Genomic DNA, 12,495 nt, shown 5'->3' on the forward strand with positions numbered 1-12,495 from the left:
AATCTACTAAGATTGGTTGGCGTGTGTTTGATAGTACCACAGAGTAGCTTCATCGAGTTGAAAGCGTAATGAAATGGAGCTGCAGAGTGGAGTAAAATTTCACAGCAGCGGGCAAGAAAGGAAAAAGTATCTTGCATCCTGTGCAAATTGTCAAGAAAAGTCGAAGTTTTCACTGCGTACATGCACACGCGCTGTTGTAGTGCTATTTGCAACTAATATAGCGCCACGACTCTCCACTCGCCTAATGACTTTGTTTGGATTTGTGAGTACCTGTTGGTGTCTGCCCGCCTAACTGTATTTCTTAGACTTGCTTGTTTTCGCTTGTATTGTGCTCCCTTAATTGATTTGACGCTATTATATTGTTGTTTATTGTGTTGCTATTGTTGGTGTTCTTCATAGTTGTTGTCTTGTCTTGCCTATTCAACTTTCTAAGGTTGTTTTCAGCTGGCCACTTTAATAAATTAATTAAAAGTTGAGATTTTAAAGACTCAAGTTGACATTGTCAGCGTATTTAGTGCACCCGCAACAATACACACACAAATGTGGAGGACTTTTGCACAACAATAACAACAACAACTAAAAGGCATGCAATTTCATTTAGTTTATGGCAAAGTTGTTTTAGTTCGTCGCAAATTTGAGTGGTAATTAAGTGGGCTTAGAAGCTTTATAATTGAAATCTGAAAGGTCTTGAGCGCTTAATAACAAATATGTTGTTGTTAGATTTAAGATTTGTGGTAGGTTGCGGTAAAAGTTTCGCGAAGTTGAGTTTGGGAAATTTGTAATTGATTTGAAATAAGATTTAGCATAAGTTGAAGTTGAAGGAGTTGGACTTGTGGTGATGGTTCAGTGGATTTTGGCATTGAGCTCGATGTTATAGCTAGACTTTCGAAGATAGTTTAACACTTAGAGTACAATTTTCTTGTAAAATGATGATAATAATCAAAATTTTTAGAGTGATGTGTCTCCCATAGAAGCATGTCTTTTTGATATAATCCTCAGAACAGTGTTCTAATAATAGTTAGCAAATATCGCCCATCCGCTTTTTTGTCTGTTGAATTTCGCGGCTTTGAATAAGGCGCTACAGAGCTCGTATCTGGCAATACTATACCTCTTGTTTAAAGGTCCTATCACTTCGAACTGCGGAGGAATGGTTTCGACGATTCAGAGCGGGTGAAAACGTCACCATGGATAAGCCAGCCAGCGGAAGACCTGTGACGACGAATACCGATCAAATTATGGAAAACATCGAGTTAGACCGGCATGTGGCTTCTCGTGACATCGCCCAGGGGATGGGAGTTAGTCACCAAACCATTTTAAACCATCAGCAGAAGGCTGGTTACACAAAAAAGCTTAATGTTTGGGTGCCGCATGATTTGACGCAAAAAAACCTTCTGGACCGAATCAACACCTGCGATATGCGGCTAAAACGGAACGAACTCGACCCATTTTTGAAGTGTCGACGAAAAGTGGATCACATACGATAATATCAAGCGAAAACGGTCGTGGTCGTCGGCCGGTGAATCGTCCCAAACAGTGCCCAAGCCGGGATTGACGGTCAGGAAGGTTTTGCTGTGTGTTTGGTGGGATTGGAAGGGAATCGATCACTATGAGCTGCTCCCATATGGACAGACGCTTAATTCTACCATCTACTGCGAACAACTGGACCGCTTGAAGCAGGCAATCGACCAGAAGCGTCCAGAAGGAAGAGTGTAGTGTTCCACCAGAACAACGCCAGATCACACGCTTCGTTGATGACTCGTCAGAAGCTATGGGAACTCGGATGGGAGGTTTTATCGTATCCACCATATAGCCCAGACATAGCGCCAAGTGATTACAATCTGTTCCTGTCCATGGCGAACGCCCTTGGTGGTGTGAAATTGAACTCAAAAGAGTCTTGTAAAAATGGCTGACCGAGTTCTTCGCAAATAAGGAGGGGGACAAAAAAGCGGAAGGGAGATATTTGCAAACCTAAATTATTGTGATGTCACACTAGCCCATGGACCAATAATTTGGATTTAGAGATAGAGACATCACCACCAAATACAGCTCCAATATAAAAACACCAAATAATCGTATGGAAAAGAGAGGATCATGTTCGAATTTTCGAAAAAGACAGCTAATAAAAAAATTAATAATAATATGAAGTTCGAAGCAATCCTAACGGTTTCTGAGTAAAAGTGCACATTAGACATCTAAAAGTGCAGCAGTACTTCGATATTAAAAAAAATTTATTTCGAAGAGAAGTGTGGGAAGCACTATCTCACTGTATTTTACTATTACAGAAACTATAATAATTACTTAAATATTCATACTGTTCTCTGAATTGAAGATATATTTACTAATTTAAATACTGAAGAAGAAGAATTCTTCGTTCAACAATATATTTATAAATGGTATCCTTTATTTATTATGATTTATACATTAATTTAGATTTTCTTTGATCTGCATTCTCCTAAAAACATTCCTTAATCGAAAGTGGTGTGAAACTTTGCTTAAAAGTGAGTTTATTTACGCCTAAATGTAGGCAACGCTATACATACATTTATAGTTTTGCACTTCAATGATAAAACGTTGCATAAATCTGGGCATTATTGAATGACTGTGTAACTGAAAGCAGTTACAACTACAACCTATGCAAATATAATTAATGTAAATGTAAATTTATTATATTTGAATTACTACTTTACACTTTACACAAAACTTTGAAGTCATTCTGACAATGCCACAGCTCAAATTGGAAATGTTGAAGTTGAAACTCTGAAAATTAATTAATTGCATGCAATGCTACATTTAATACAATTTATGAGCAGATAATTTCTCATTCAACCGACACAACGATTTCTGTCTGAATACAGAAATACGTGTGTGTGTGACAGCAAAAATGCAAACAGCCACCGAAGCCATTAGGCTGAATGACTTAAAACTTGCCTAACGGCAAAACACTTTCTCGCAACAAAAGGACAGCGCGGAGAGGTCATTAAAGAAGGTACAATTTAAACATTAAATACCATTTATTTATATGACTGCTGGTCGAGCGACTGGACCGTTTTACGCACGTGTAAACTTGCCACAAATAAATACGAAAATGCTTTACAATAGATTTTAAAGTGTATGAACGGTTTGCGAATGGATATGGTACATATGGAGTTATCAACCCTATTCTAAATAATTATTTTGTATGCATTACAATAAATGGTGAAATAACTCATACCAATGATGCGTTCGCAAAATTTAATGTTTCGAAAGTTCATTTAAGCCTTTCACAGCAACAAACAAATTTCAACCGAAAACGATTCCTTAAATAAACTTAAATACACCGTGAAAATGAACGTACGTTGCAGAGGAGGGGGCAAGGGTGTGATTTACAAACATATAAATAAATGCCTAATCGTCATGGCGATATGCTAGCACAGCTACAAGCAAGTGTGTGTGTGGCATCTATTGTACATGCAACAACAGAGAAGAAAGTTTAAATTAATTATTCAAACATTTACCAAGCAGCAACCCTTCGTAGCACTACATTCCAAACGCTTACTGCTATTGTTCTAACAACAGTTAACCGCTCGCTCGCTCACTCGCCGACAGTCACATAAACATTGCCATTAAAGCAGATAAAAATCATGACATGATAACGCATCCCTAGTGGCAGATGATGGTCGCGGTCGCTTCGCAGTACCCACATGTATTACCGGCGTTAGTGCTGGCGCTGGTGTGGCGACGGTTGTAAACTGAGCGCAATTCCCCAGCCGCAAGTTTAGACAGCGCTACCGTCAACTAACGTGCAACATTGTGGCAAATTTGTGTGGCGCGGCACGGGTTAACGCCGAAAATCTCAGTTCAGCTCGCAAACGTAAATGTTTCATTAAGTAATAAAATTCATATTAATTCGTTCCTGTGGCTCTCCAACGCACGCACAACACAAGCCACACACAAGCGTTACAGTTAACTTACCGGCAGTTAGTTAAAATTGTTGCAAAGATGCGGTGGCAATTTACGCACTAGCGCAGCGCTTGCAACTTGTGGTCGCCGCTGTTGCTGCTGCTGCGACAGCGCCACTTGTTCGAACGGCTGCTGCCTTTTGTTGCTTGCCACTTGGTGGCACTTGCTGCCGTCGCAGTTACTTTACTTGCTTTGCTAGTTCCGATTCCTGTTCCGTTTTCCTGCCTGACTGCCTGACTCCGTGGCTGTGAGTTGCTTCTGTGCGTGAAGTGCTCTACCCCCGGTAGTCCGGGTCGTCAGCATCGTTTGTAGTGCCACGTTGCACGTCTGTCTGCCAGCCTTTGGCAACTTCTTACCTCAGTTGAACACTTTCGCTGTATATGTCTGTCGGTCTATTTTTGTGTCTGCCCCTTCCAGTGAGTGGTGCTTTGCCTCGTCTCTTCTTTGGCTAACTCTCTACCACTATCACTTATTAGTATCATACGCTTCGCCTGACACGGAATTAAATTTAAAGCGCATAAATCCCTTTGCGACATGACTACAAACAAACATTGAGTCGGTGGATAAGTGGCAACCCAGTGGTAACAATTTTTGGGTTTGGATTATTTTGGACGAAGCTTTGTCTAAAAGAGACCTTTAGAACAAAGTAATTTCTAAGGACTTTGATCTTATGCCAAAAGATGATGTTCTCTAAGCTTTATAAGAGCAAGCCAATATTCATAAAAGCTTTGGGGGAGTGTGGAAGCTTATAAGACCTTCTAAAGGCTAAAGTTTAAACCTTTGATACAAAAGTTAAAGAAGTGCGAAAGCTCATTAGAGCTTTTAAAGCTTAAAACTGTTGATATGAGAGTTAAAGAAGTGAGAAAGATTATTAGAGCTTTTAAAAGATAGGGTTTATGTTTTTGAAATGAAGTCTGAGAATTGAGAAACTTCATTGGAGCTTAGGCAAAGCCTTAAACTATTGACATAAAAGTTAAGGTAGTGAGAAAGCTCGTTAGAGCTTTTAAAGGCTTTTGATATGAAGTTTATGAATTGACTTTTCTATGAAAGTTAAAAAAGTGAGAAAGGCCATTGGAGCTAAGACTATAGTTAGAGCTTTTGAAGTGATCATTTGAGCTTTTTAAGGCTAAATTTTAGACTTTTGAAATGAAGTTTTTGAATTTAGAAAGCTCATTGGAGCTAAGGTAAGTTTTAGATTTTTGCTATGAAAGTTAATGAAGTTAGAAAGCTCATTAGAGCTTTTAATGGCTAAAGTTTAAGCTTTTAAAATGAAGTTTATGAATTTAGAAAGCTCATTGGAGCTAAGGCAAAGCTTTAAACTTTTTAAATGAAAGTTAAAGAAGTGAGAAAGATCATTGGAGCTAAGGCTAAATTTTAAGCTTTTGAAATAAAAGTATAAACCATCAGATCATTGGAGCTTTTCAAGGCTAAATCATAAATTTTTATCTGAGAAGTTACAAAAACACCCCAACCTTTCACCACGGGGTTAACCTACGCCATTGGACAAAAGTGCTGCGCGCAACCAACAACCATGTCGAGTTTATTATTAGTCCAATGTGCGCTTTTCTATTAAATTTGTCCTTGCTGAGATTTCAATGTGTGCACTCTTTTCGGCATAATGCATAGCAATAGCATGAAATTCAACGACAACAAGGGCGCTTATATTGCCACTGCCACCGTCACCGTCACCGCCACCATCATCACCAGCAACACCGCAATTTATGGAATATCTTGAAATTTGCAGCACCGAACAAAATGAAAAACGAACCGCATGTGCACATGAACTGTGTACCTTTTGTCTTACGCACAATTGTAAACCCAAAAAAGGCCAACATGCAACAACAACAATGACATAATAATAACAATAACAACAATTTGTAAGTTATCTCTAAGCTTTTGTAAGCGAATGAGCATTGCTGCGTCATTCATTCACATACACATACACGCACTCAAGCAAAACACAGCAGAGTGTGTGGGTAGAGGTGGAGGGGTTTAGTATGTAAGTTAGTAAGGAGACAAGTGTGCAGCAGTCGGTGTTAGCTAAAGGACAGCTAAATGTAAGGACTTTTGCTTGTAATGGTAAACAATGTTTTGTTGTTGTTGTATGAAATTGTGTGTGTGTGGCTATCATTGTCTGTATGTGTGGCATTTATATTGAAAATCTCGTATGCCAAGCACTTCATAACCTGAACATTCCATTTTGGTCCTTTTAAATATTTTACTCTGCTTTATTGCTACAACAACTACAACGCATACTGAGGTCGGGCCCTTTGCGCTCTCTTTCTCTCTGTGTTTGTATATATGCTAGTGTGTCTGTTCGTGTGGCATGGAATTTTGTAATAAATGCGCGCACTAATTTAACAATTTGTTGCGGTTTTAAGTTATGATGCCGATTGTTGTATTTATGTGCGGGAACACAACTACAAACATACATACATACATACACACATACACACATATAGTATGCATGTTGTACTACTAATATAATAATGCCTTGAATGTGCATTACGCTAGCCGCTTTGGCAATTTTAAGCTACTTTCGTAAGCGTAAGCTGACAAGCGAAAGGGTGGTTTTGATACAACGCTGCCAGACGCAGTAATATTATTATGCTTGATATGTATGCCTGTTTGTTGTTGTTGTCTGCAGTTTGCTATGCATGAAAATCCCTTCGCATTTATGCCACTACGTGTTTATTTCAACCCGAATTGGTTACGCTCGTAAAAATATCCAAATTTTCGTTAGCTAATGCATATGTCTGAATGGTTGGTTGGATGGATTTTTTTGCGCATTGAAAAAGGCGCATTTTATGTGCAAAACGCAATTTTCCAGTTATTTGCGGGCTTTCATCAGCAGAGTGCAGATTATTGTATTTTATGACGGGCACTTTGGTTGCAATTATTAATATTGTTGTTTTTTATATCCTCAGTACGTTGACCTTGGTTGAAGATACACGAAGTCTAGAAAAATTCAATCGAAAATATTCGCTAAAAATCTCAGAAGCAGTACTGCATGACGAAATTATATTGAGATTGTTTAGAGGGATGGTTGGGTTTCAGCGATAGTTGGGTGTATATAGTACTTCAAAGCGGTTTCATGAGACTTTGACTTATGGTCAGAGGGTATTTTTTTCTTAAAGTGACTTCAGTGAGATGGTCTATAGATGGTAAGCCCATATTCTAGCAGCCAAGTACTCGTAGGTTTCCTGAATAGCAGGGATTTCAAAAATTCAAAACCACCCAATGAATATTAACATGTTCGCTCGAGAAGAAACTATCCATTTTCAAATTTTTGTAAAATAAAAACGAAATGAAAAGTCTGTAGCTGTCTTGGCAACACCAAACAGAAACATTAAGGCTTTTAGAAACGTGACTAATATTGAAATAGAAAAGCTTGTGAACGAAAAAAGGCGAGCTAGACGCGAATGTTAGATACATCGCTCTCCCTCTACTCAGCTTCAACTGAAATCTGCTGTACGTAAATTAAAAAAAACGCTTAAACGCGTGGAAGAATACAACACTGAAAATTATATAAAGAAACTGTGTCCAAAGCAAAACTCTCTTTGGAAAGCCCAAAAGTCTTTTAAGCCACCGGTAGATTCCAACATGCCTATAAGACAGTAAAATGGTAATTGCGCGAAGATACTGCAAATTGTTTTTCAAATCACCTAGAAAAGGTATTTCAATCAAATTGCAAAAAGAACAATTTTAAGTTGCCAATCATCCACAATACCGCAAACGAGTCGCTTGGGTCTATTAAGACTTCAGCTACTGAAATTGTTAGTATCATAAAAGAGCTTAATCCAAAAAAACCGTCAGGCCACGATAATATTACTCCAAAAATGCTAATTGAGTTACCAAATATTGCTTTAACAGTGCTTTCCTTGCTCTTTAATGCAATTTTTAGTTTCGGATACTATCCTATTTCATGGAAAAAGTCGCAGATAATCATGATAGATAAACCGGGGAAAGACCTGACACAGCCGTCTTCATACAGACCAATCAGTCTTCTACCCCGTCTTTCTAAAATATTTGAAAAAGTGTTACTATCAAAGATGTCTCCTTTCCTTCTTGAAAATAATGTAATACCAACGCACCAATTCGGTTTTTGTGCAAAACATGGCACTGTAGAGCAAGAAAATAGAATAACTAACGAAATTAGGAAGGCATTCGAACATAGAGAGTACTGTTCTGCTATATTTCTAGATGTGACTCAGGCGTTTGATAAACTGTGGCATGAATGACTTTTGTAGAAGATTAAAAAAAGTTTACCTTTCCAATTGCATAAAACCTTGGAGTCCTATTTAAAAAATAGAAAATTTGCTGTAAAAGTAGGTGATTTTATATCTGATGAACGTTCAATAAGGGCTGGAGTACCACAGGGCAGTGTTTTAGGCCCAACTCTGTACATCATATATACAGCTGATCTTCCAACTGCTAATAATGTTTTGACATCAACTTTTGCGGATGACACAGCTTTAGTGAGTCGTAACAAATGCCCCATTATAGCATCAAGAATATTAGCGAAGCACTTAAGTTCTGTCGAAGAATGGCTAGCAAACTGGCGTATAAATGTAAATGAACAAAAGTGCAAGCATGTTACATTTTCTCTAAGGCCAAAAATGTGCCTGGCAGTAAAAATGAACAATATTCTAGTGCCTCAAGCGAATGAAGTTACCTATCTTGGTATTCACCTAGATAGAAGGCTTACGTGGAGAAAACATATATCTAGTGAAATAACGTGCATGAAGATAAGAGCTGCAAATTTAAATTGGCTTTTAAATAAAAACTCTAAACTTAGCTTAGACAACAAAGTGCTTTTATACAATGCGGTCATAAAGCCGATTTGGATGTATGGTATTCAACTGTGGGGTACGACCTGTGCAACTAATATTGATATAATACAAAGGTTCCAATCGAAAATGCTTAGATCAATCACGTGCTCACCATGGTACATGCGCAATGAAAATATCCATATATTGAAATATTTATCTAAACTCCGTGATCACCCAAACCCATTGGCTAATGATTTAGTACATTCCTGCGATCAAACACGCCTAAAAAGAACGGATATGCCTACGTACTAAAGAGCAACGTTTCACCAATACAGCTCAATCACTTGGTTGGGCTTGTCTAGTTTTTAAATAGATTTAAGATTTTATAACTTGTTGTTAGGCTTAAAAATAAGCAGATTCAATAAATAAGGAAAGGAAAGGAAATATTGAAAAAAAAAATTTGTGAATGACTACTTATGTGACTAAACCAAAATTTTTTGAAGAATAGACTTAAATGAAGAATTTTAGTAACCCAATCCTTCACAACACATTTTTTCAAGCAAAAATAAAACATTGAAAAAGTTAAAAAAAAATTAATAGAATTTTCAAAAACAAAGCAAAATTCATCAAAGAATTTCATACAGTAAACAACAAACTATGTATATGTATATAAAATTCTAACATCTGACTATTTATTAACAAAATTGAATTTCTGTAAGAAAAACCATCCAAATACAATTTTGTAATTAAATTCAGAAAAAAATATTTCCCAAACACAGTCCTTGTTCGTATATAAAAGCTAAAATTTAATAGTCTCAACATTGAATTCTTATTAAATTTTGCATGCCAATTGCGTATATGAATCCATCATCTGTACGCCCAATCACAGGCAAGTGTCAACAATCGCCCTGTAACGTGCACTTTAACATCTGCCGCCTTTGCAATGCCAACGTAAGCAATGTAACCTCCTTCGACCCCTCCGAGTGACGACTGGCAGCACATTTTTGCTTTTGTACAATGCACCAGCTGCTGTCGTTCAGTGATTTAGTTTACGATTACGATTTGATATGCAAAATCCATCAAATACACAAAACCTTCCATTGAAAAATATCAAATTAACACACAAAACAAACACAACAAAACCCAAACAACCAACCAAACAACAAGGAACAAAAACAAAAGCAACAACAATGGGAGACCTACAGTTTGCCAAGTGGAAGAACACCCGCATCGATGGTTGACTTAGATATGTATATACTATATATATGTATGTATATGTAGCTGTGTGTGTGTGTGGCAATGATTTTTTGAGTGCGTGTATTTGCTTGCTTCAGAATAAACAAAAGCGCCTGAAAGCAAGCAGACGACAATGGTTAACAGCAAGCGTCAGCTGCCGGCGGCTGTAATAGCATGTGAATTAAAAAAGGAGGAATTAAAAAACCGAAACAACAACAACAAAAACATTTCCGATATTGAAATGAGCATAGCAAATCGCCATCAATGAACGCTTTGGCGCAAAAATTACGCGCATTCGGCACTTGTGTATGCTTAGAACAGTCATATGATAGTCAAATATATGTGTTTGTATGTGTGTGTGTGTATGAGATATAAATACTCTGTCAATATTTACAGTTTTATATATATACTTATATCTGTATATGCCAGTTAATGCCTGCTGGGTTAAGGGCAACCAATTCAAATCACCAGCGTTCGCATTGAAACATACTCAATACAAATCTACATACATACATATATACATGCATATACACACTCATTCACATTTATATTCCATAAACACACACAGACAATTGCACATAACTGCCATTTGCTAGTTCATCATAGCGTTGACAGACGAATTGATCGAGTGCACACATGCAACTGTCTGATGTATTTAATGAACGCCGACGCACACACACACTGACAGAAGTGTACCTACTGCGTGCATATAAATGCCATTGTTTAATATTCGATTACCCATATCATATGAATTTCCCTTTTGGCCACTCTTGTGTCGAATATTTTCCTCTCATGACTTTTGCTGGCTTTTGATTTGATTATTTGACAGCTCGTTGATAGTTGGCCGGTCCTTTTCAAATTCTAGGGATATCGCATAACACATGTAGGTTTATATATAGCTAGTGTAAATATTTGAAATGAATTCTATAATATTGAAAAAAAAAATTAAATAAAAAAATGTATTCAGTGACTTTCTTTGTTCGATTTTAAGAGCATCAGATAGTCGGGTGCTTTTGTATGGTATTTTCATACAATTTATAAAGGCTTACATAAAAAATAATCTATTTGTGAAGCAAACCATCATGAAATCATTGATGATATTCATTAAATTGATTTGAATTGTCGAAAAATTAAGTTATCTGAGGTGACTGAGCTTGCTGCAGTGCTGTCTTATAAGATATACAAGCAGATATTATCCAATGGCAAATTACATATTTAATTCTAGATCTCTCTCATAACTCTTTACAATAGACCATCTCTCTATGTAAAATTTCCATTAAGGTTCCCAAGAAGGACCAAGAAATATTAGATTGAGCAGGTAATCTAATAATGATTTTTGATTTTTCTAGTCGCCGTTAGTCAAAAATAAAAAAAAAAATGGAATTTACACTGGTTAAGTGAAATTATTAAAATATTAAACCGAAATTTATAGGCTATCCTATCAGCATAGTCCTCCTGAAGCTTCAAAACTATATTTTCTCTACTTTAAATTTATTTAGTGAGTTTGTTCTTGTAGTAGATAATCAGAAACATGTCGGAATGACAAAGTTAAGTCGTCTCCAAAGATTTGATCAAATCAAAGAGAAGTTTATTGTTAAAAAATTGAATATACAAACATGCATTGGGAAACTTAACCGGAAACAAAATCTACCGGAAAAAAAATATGCTCTGAGCTCAGTTACGGTTTGTAAAAAGATTACACCGGGTGTTATAAAGTCAAACATAATTTTGGTATACTACGTTCGTTCTCGAATGTTCAAAAAATAGTTAATTTGATATAGATCATCTATATTTCTAAATTGTGTGGTAAATCTCTATGATTTCTGTGAGAATGATTAAAATTTTGAACCCTGACTATACATATGGGTAAAGATTTTGGGCTTTTGCAACAAATTAGTAGTAATCTTAGAGTAGATGTGCCTATGATTCAAATTATACTAGGAATCTACGAAGAAGGAAGTGTGTAGACGTATACTAAGAAGTATAACAATCGTAACCCTCTCATGCCCGAATTAAAATGGGCGGAACTAACATTTTTTTAGGACAGATATATATAGTAGTCTTAACTCAAATATGAAGTGATAAAAATTTCAAAGTTCATTAGTTACAGGATGTGTATTATTGGCTCAAATTAAATTATTATAGATAAACTAAACACTTTTCTTATGAATTTTTTTTTAAATAACTCTTAACTTTGCTTTAAAATAAAACATTTATTTTTATGTTTTTGAACACTTTTTGTATAACCACTTCTGTATAACTTTTTACGCAAAACGATTTTTGTCTATAGCCTATAGGTAACATTGGGCATGAAAGGGTTAATCTTATTTTGTATATATAATTTAAGGCTGTGTCAGTATAAATCAGATCCGCGGCAAGCGAGTGGACTTTTGACAGCCTTCATTTAGAAGAAAAAACCTTCTACAAATTACTGCAATTTTAATAAACATGTGTAAGAAATATTTCAAACAAACGAGACGTAGACATGACCATATTACTTAAAAGATAAAAAAATACATGATTTGCTCTGGTAGATTTTTTGAATGAA

General features: G+C 36.4%; 2 protein-coding genes across 6 annotated transcripts in view; one reads left to right on the forward strand and one right to left on the reverse strand.

The window, feature by feature from the left end:
* The window catches only part of LOC128922610 (uncharacterized), a 367,146-nt gene that overhangs the window by 265,407 nt on the left and 89,244 nt on the right, over positions 1–12,495 (reverse strand). The window lies entirely within an intron of this gene.
* Positions 1–12,495, forward strand: part of LOC105209321 (protein Wnt-5) — a 205,090-nt gene that overhangs the window by 150,401 nt on the left and 42,194 nt on the right. The window lies entirely within an intron of this gene.

Source organism: Zeugodacus cucurbitae, chromosome 6 (assembly GCF_028554725.1).
Source record: "Zeugodacus cucurbitae isolate PBARC_wt_2022May chromosome 6, idZeuCucr1.2, whole genome shotgun sequence".
Taxonomy (NCBI): Eukaryota; Metazoa; Arthropoda; class Insecta; order Diptera; family Tephritidae; genus Zeugodacus; species Zeugodacus cucurbitae.